The sequence below is a fragment of the Falco rusticolus genome, chromosome W, assembly GCF_015220075.1.
Source record: "Falco rusticolus isolate bFalRus1 chromosome W, bFalRus1.pri, whole genome shotgun sequence".
Taxonomy (NCBI): Eukaryota; Metazoa; Chordata; class Aves; order Falconiformes; family Falconidae; genus Falco; species Falco rusticolus.
This window is the reverse complement of record NC_051209.1, coordinates 24,446,549-24,453,119: the sequence shown is the minus strand read 5'-3', so window position 1 is coordinate 24,453,119 and position 6,571 is coordinate 24,446,549.

Sequence of the window (6,571 nt, the reverse complement as noted above, 5' to 3'; positions counted from 1 at the left end):
GCACTCCCTGCCCCCCCCCCCCCGATTGCCTGTTGCCTCCCTCGGCGCATATGCTGACAGTTCAACAGGGGACTGCGGGAAGGTGGGACCAGTCGCCCTTCCCGTCGCCGCCCTCTTCGAATCCCTCAGCCCCTCCGTCGGGGAATGATGACGTAAGCGAGGACATAGACCGTAAAAACCCGGTAGAGAGTAGGGAATGTACGAATCCTTTTGCAGAATGTCTTCAGGTTGCCCAAAATAGGCAAAAGGTCTGGAAGCAGATAGCAGAAAGCACTATGCTTGAGGGTGAACGCGATTTTGCCGCAGGAATCGTGCATGAGGCTTTCCCAGTCACATATTCACAGCCAGATGCGCAGGGGAATATCACGGTTTCTATCACTACCTTAGATTGGAAATTATTAACTCAGCTACGGGCTACGGTGAGTGAGTCAGGTTTGAAAGGGGAACCAACCAGGCAAATGTTAGTGTGGATAACTGGCTAGCTGAAAAAGGTCACATAGACATAGTCCAGCTGGCTGGACAAAAATGCACATCGCTCTCAGCTTATCTGAAGTAAAGCAAAATACACTGTCTTTGGCTGTCCTTGTTACACAATAACAGGAAGATTTTGGTGGGAAAAGAATGTTGCAGGTGGGAACAGAAAACTACAGAAGAGAAACTAGGGGCGGGCTTGGTATTTAGGCAACTAACCAATAATGAGCTTAACTTTTGTAATATGTACGAGCTAATTATAACAAGGCATAAAAGGTGACTGTAAGGTACAATAAACGAAGTCTGCTGATCACTCATATTGAGCGACTGTGTCTTCCCTCCGTCGCGACAAATGGCGCCCGAACAGGGACCCTAGAGAGGGCTGAACCTGCGAGCCACGGTTCGACGGAGATTCGGGTACCGGTCCTGAAAGCAGCGCAGGAGGCGGAAGGGCACAGTCCCCGCGCCCGGGAGCACCTACAGAGGGTCCCGCCGGCCACGCGTCGCCGAAGTCTCGCAAAGGCTGCAACAGCGCTGACGAAGGTATGGAGAGACAAGCGACGTACGATTCGCTCATATGCTTTTTAGAAAAGCGGAGCGTTCGGGACATAGATTGTAAAAAGGAATTACTCGGGTTATTAGCGTATGGGATAGCATCCGGGACCCCCGCGGCAGCGGCGAGCGGCGGCGCAGCCCGGCAGGCCCCTTCCCGGCCGCGGTTTCTCTCCGAGGCTGCACCCCCCCCCTCCACCCCCCCCCCTCCGATCGGCGCCATGGCGATGCAAGCGGCCAAGCGAGCTGACATCTGGCTGCCCCCAGAGGTCAATCGGATCCTTTATATTCGGAACCTGCCGTATAAAATCACAGCGGAGGAAATGTATGATATCTTTGGGAAATATGGACCTAGTCGACAAATCAGAGTTGGAAACACTCCTGAAACAAGAGGAACAGCTTAAGCTTCTCAAGGAAAAATACGGACTTGATTACAATCCCACCAAAAAAAAAAAAAAAAAAAAAAAAAAAAAAAAAAAGCTTCAGATGTCACCTACAAGAAATAGGTTTCTGCCTTGAACTAGCAAACATTTCTGTGTTTAAAAAGAAGCCTTTTTGCCTTGATGGAGATAATTTATTCTGTATTCTGTATTTATGCTGTATTCTGAATGTGGAAATTGGTTGGGACTAGGAGGCTGGCTTAAAGGCATTTTGCAAATGGGATTATTATTTTTGATCATTATTGTAATAATAGTTTCTTGATCAAAACCAGCCAAAATTATTTGTAAGCATTAGGCATATCTGGAAGAGAATGCCTTTATTTGAATCAGCAGTTAAGGTGTAGTTTAATCTGAGGCTGTGGTTTTATCTGCTTCTGGTGAATTTTTGAAGTGATGAAATCAGAGATACAAGGTATACTAAGAGTTATGAGGTAATAAGGTAATAATCTAAGTAAGGGTGCTGTCTTTTATATCTACAAGTGCAATATGCTTTTATGTAGCAGAGAGAAACTTTAACAATAATGTTGCTTGAGCAAGATGTGCATGTGACAACTTGGGAAAAGGGATATCACAACTGGAGTGCAACAGTGTTTCTATGTCTGGCAGAGTGAAATCTTTCAAGACCTGAGTTTAGACAGTCTAAAATAAATTGTTAGTATTCAGAAAACCCATCTTAGGCCTCTTTTGCTTACATAGTGTTATGGAAGTCAACTGCTATTGTAGAGAATTAATGATTTTTTTAATACATATTAACAAATACTACTATTTTAACTTGAGGCAGTTGAGTGAGAAATACTCACGTGTAGCATTTGAGGGAATGTCAGCATAAATCGTACTTACAGTAAGACTGCATTTTTAATCACTGTACTCGTTAAGATTCGATGATACCATAAGGCTAAGGCCTTTTATCACAGATTGGTTCTGAACTAAAAGGTGTGTGCACATGCAGATATGCACATTTGTGTTATTTTCCTTAATTGGCTATAAAATAATATAATTAGGTTGGGGACTAGGTCTTGGGAATTTGTCTATTATACTTCTGTTTGTTAAGGAACGTGCATAACATACAGCACCCATGTAGGCTTGGCTTGTGGCACAGTTGTCAAATTTAGCATAGACATTCAGACAGATAAGCAACGTACTATTCTTGTGTGTATGACCTACAAGCCATTATGGCTTAGTGTGTAAATCTGTATGTAACTATTGAAAAAAACACTTATGAATGTATATAGCTTAGAACTAATTTTTCCCCTTTGTTAATTCTTTGATATCAATGAGGTATTCTTCAGAAAATGTATGGACTGGTTGGTTGCATAAGGGCAGTTGTTATTTGGACAGAAAATTGTTAATGGTCAGGGATTTTCCACTAAAATATTTGCAAATATTCCTATTCAAACATCAGTTTGGTTTCTTTTTCGGGTTTGAGCTTGCATTAGTCCATGTTCAGAACTTTAAAATTACCTTTGAATTTTTTAAACTTTTTATATCACTGGAACAGAAAGAGCATCTAAATTAAAGCTTCAAGCTAACTTTATTTTTCAAGTATTTCAGGAATTATACTTCTGAACTGAGATTTTATAAGTTGGCTGTGTATTTTCCTGTGTTAACACGCTGTTATTGAAAATGGTCGACCAAGCCTATGTCGCCCAAAATAAAAACAGGGGAATTGTGGATAACTGGCTAGCTGAAAAGGGTCACATAGACATAGTCCAGCTGGCTGGACAAAAATGCACATCGCTCTCAGCTTATCTGAAGTAAAGCAAAATACACTGTCTTTGGCTGTCCTTGTTACACAATAACAGGAAGATTTTGGTGGGAAAAGAATGTTGCAGGTGGGAACAGAAAACTACAGAAGAGAAACTAGGGGTGGGCTTGGTATTTAGGCAACTAACCAATAATGAGCTTAACTTTTGTAATATGTACGAGCTAATTATAACAAGGCATAAAAGGTGACTGTAAGGTACAATAAACGAAGTCTGCTGATCACTCATATTGAGCGACTGTGTCTTCCCTCCGTCGCAACATGTTAGATTATATTTGGGGAACTAATATCTTACTCCCGAGTGACATACGCAGTATAATGAAGTTAATCTTGAGCCAACATCGGCAGCTTCTGTTTAACGCTCATTGGCAGGCTGCTTGTCAGGAATCGATAGCAGTGGTTAGACAGCCAGGGGACCCACTGCATGGGGTTACTCTACAGGAGCTGATGGGTTTAGGACCCTATTTTCGAACCGAAGCTCAGGCACTGATGGGACCGGATAAGGCAAAGGAAGCGATGAGGCTAGCTAGACTAGCGCTTGACCGTATAAAGGAACCTGGGGGAATCCCTTCATATATGGGAATCAAGCAGGGAAGAGAGGAGCCATTTGGGTTATTTATCGATCGTGTAGCAAACGCCATACAGGTGGCTGGGGTGCAAGACTATCTCAAAGGCTCCATTTTAAAGCAGTGTGCCATAAAGAATTGTAACCCAGCCACACGTAACATCCTAGCTACGCTACCAGGGACATGGACCATAGAAGAAGCTTTGGAAAGAATGGCACAAGTGCCAGTCAGGCCCCAGGCTATGTTAGTCGAGGCAATAAAAGAACTAGGGAGTGCTTTAAAGGAGCAGGCGCAGGCTACCCAAAGTCAGGTCTTGGCAGCCCTTGCTCCTTTGCAAGCCTTTGCTGGGTGATCAAATGCCCGCGGCCCATCTCGTCTACGGTGCTTCCGTTGCGGTGTCACCGGACATATGAGACGGGACTGCAATGTCAACTCCGTATGGTGTCGAAACTGCCGCTCAGACACTCACAACGAAGCTGCTTGATGTTGATTGGGAAATGGGCGACCCAGCGGGAAGAGCCGCCCCGTGCCGACACAAAAAGCGGCTGCTTACCCAGCAGCATAAAATCCTTTCCTCTCCGACCCGCAACCAGCGGAAGCCTCGGCTTGGACCTGGCAACAACAGTAGATTGTACCCTCTTGGACTCAAAGCCTACAAAACTTGCTACTGGCATACAAGGACCAATTTGTATAAGCGGACAAGCTGTTGGAGCATTACTCATAGGGCGTTCATCAGCCACCATGTTGGGACTCAATGTTTTGGTGGGACTGATTGATAAGGACTTTCACGGAGAAATTCATATTATGGCTCAGACGCTGTTTCCCCCACTCTTTATTGTTGCGACGGAGGGAAGACACAGTCGCTCAATATGAGTGATCAGCAGACTTCGTTTATTGTCCCTTACAGTCACCTTTTATGCCTTGTTATAATTAGCTCATACATATTACAAAAGTTAAGCTCATTATTGGTTAGTTGCCTAAATACCAAGCCCGCCCCTCTCTTCTGTAGTTATCTGTTCCCACCTGCAACATTCTTTTCCCACCAAAATCTTCCTGTTATTGTGTAACAAGAACAGCCAAAGACAGTTATTTTTGCTTTACTTCAGATAAGCTGAGAGCAATGTGCATTTTTGTCCAGCCAGCTGGACTATGTCTATGTGACCCTTTTCAGCTAGTCAGTTATCCACACTTTATACCTAAGGGGACCAAGATAGCCCAGTTGATTCCACTACCGCATCTTGCAGGCACCCTCCAACCATTGCAAGAACAACCTCGAGGACAAGGTAACTTTGGGTCTACGGGACAAATGGCTTTATTGACTATTGGCTTGGGTCAACGACCACGGCGATCGGTAACAGTGCAGTATGGAGACCAGACACTCTCGATTACTGCGCTGTTGGATACTGGCGCTGATGTCTCTATAATCAGTGCACACAAATGGCTGGCGCATTGGCCAACCTGTACGACCAATGCCACAGTTGCAGGAGTAGGAGGATTGACCCTCGCTCGCAAATCCCCCCTTCTACGATGGACTATAGCTGACAAAGTTATCAATTGTTGTGTCTCAATTATTCCACTGCCTGAGGGGGTGCATGCTTTGGTAGGCCGTGATATCTTGGCCCAAATGGGGATGGTCCTCACTTCAGACCTCCCTTTCTAGGAGCGGCCATTGCTTGGACTTTCCTGATCCCACTCCGATGGAAGACAGAAGAACCAGTGTGGATAGAGCAGTGGCCATTAAAAAGGGAAAGCCTAGAACAGGCGCATGAACTGGTTAAAGAGCAGTATCAACAAGGTCATTTGCGTCTGTCAACGAGCCCGAGAAGCCCATTCGATCTTCCATCAAAACGCGAAGGGGCTGGCACGAGCCTACAAACTCTCTATGGAGGAGGCTCGGGACATTGTGAAGGCTTGCCCTATATGTAGTCACCATAACTCAGGCTTAGGGCTCGGTTGCGGGGTCAACCCGCGAGGACTAAAGTCTAATGATGTTTGGCAGATGGATGTTACTCATGTTCCTGCATTCGGTCGATTGAAATATGTGCATGTTACTATAGACACCTATAGCCATATGTTATGGGCCACACCACAGCCCGGGGAAAAGGTCCGGGACGTGCGCCGGCATTTAACTAGTTGCTTTGCTGTTTTAGGGGTGCCTATTACTATTAAAACTGATAACGGTCCTGCATATGGTAGCGGACTACTTAAACGCTTTATGCAAATGTGGAATATTAAACATGTTACTGCAATCCCTCATTCTCCAACTTGACAAGCAATCGTAGAGCGGGCTAACGGGACACTAAAACGTTATATAGAAAAGTTCAAAGAGATTCAGGATGTAAGAGAAAGGGTAGAGAAGGCTCTTTTTGTGCTTAATCATTTGTGTGTATTTGGGGACAGTAATGAGCCACCTATAATAAGGCACCACGCTGGCTCAGAACCCCCCAGGCCACCACACATGAAAGTACTGTATAAGGATGCAAAACCAGGACAATGGGTAGGTCCTGTGGAGGTGATTTATGTGGGGCATGGTTATGTCTGTATTTCTACCGATTCAGGTACTATTTGGGTTCCCAGCCATTGGATAAAACCTGCTGTAGAGCACGCTGGAGGAGCTCGACGCGAGAACGCTGCTTCAGCTGCACCTTGCGATAGGCCCTGTTCTGGAACCTATTCGACATCTGTTCCGATCCCACATACAGGGGACCACGCGTGAAAAACTCGAACTTTTGACAGCAAAGATACAATCTCATAGCAAACGGGATTATTATTTTTGATCA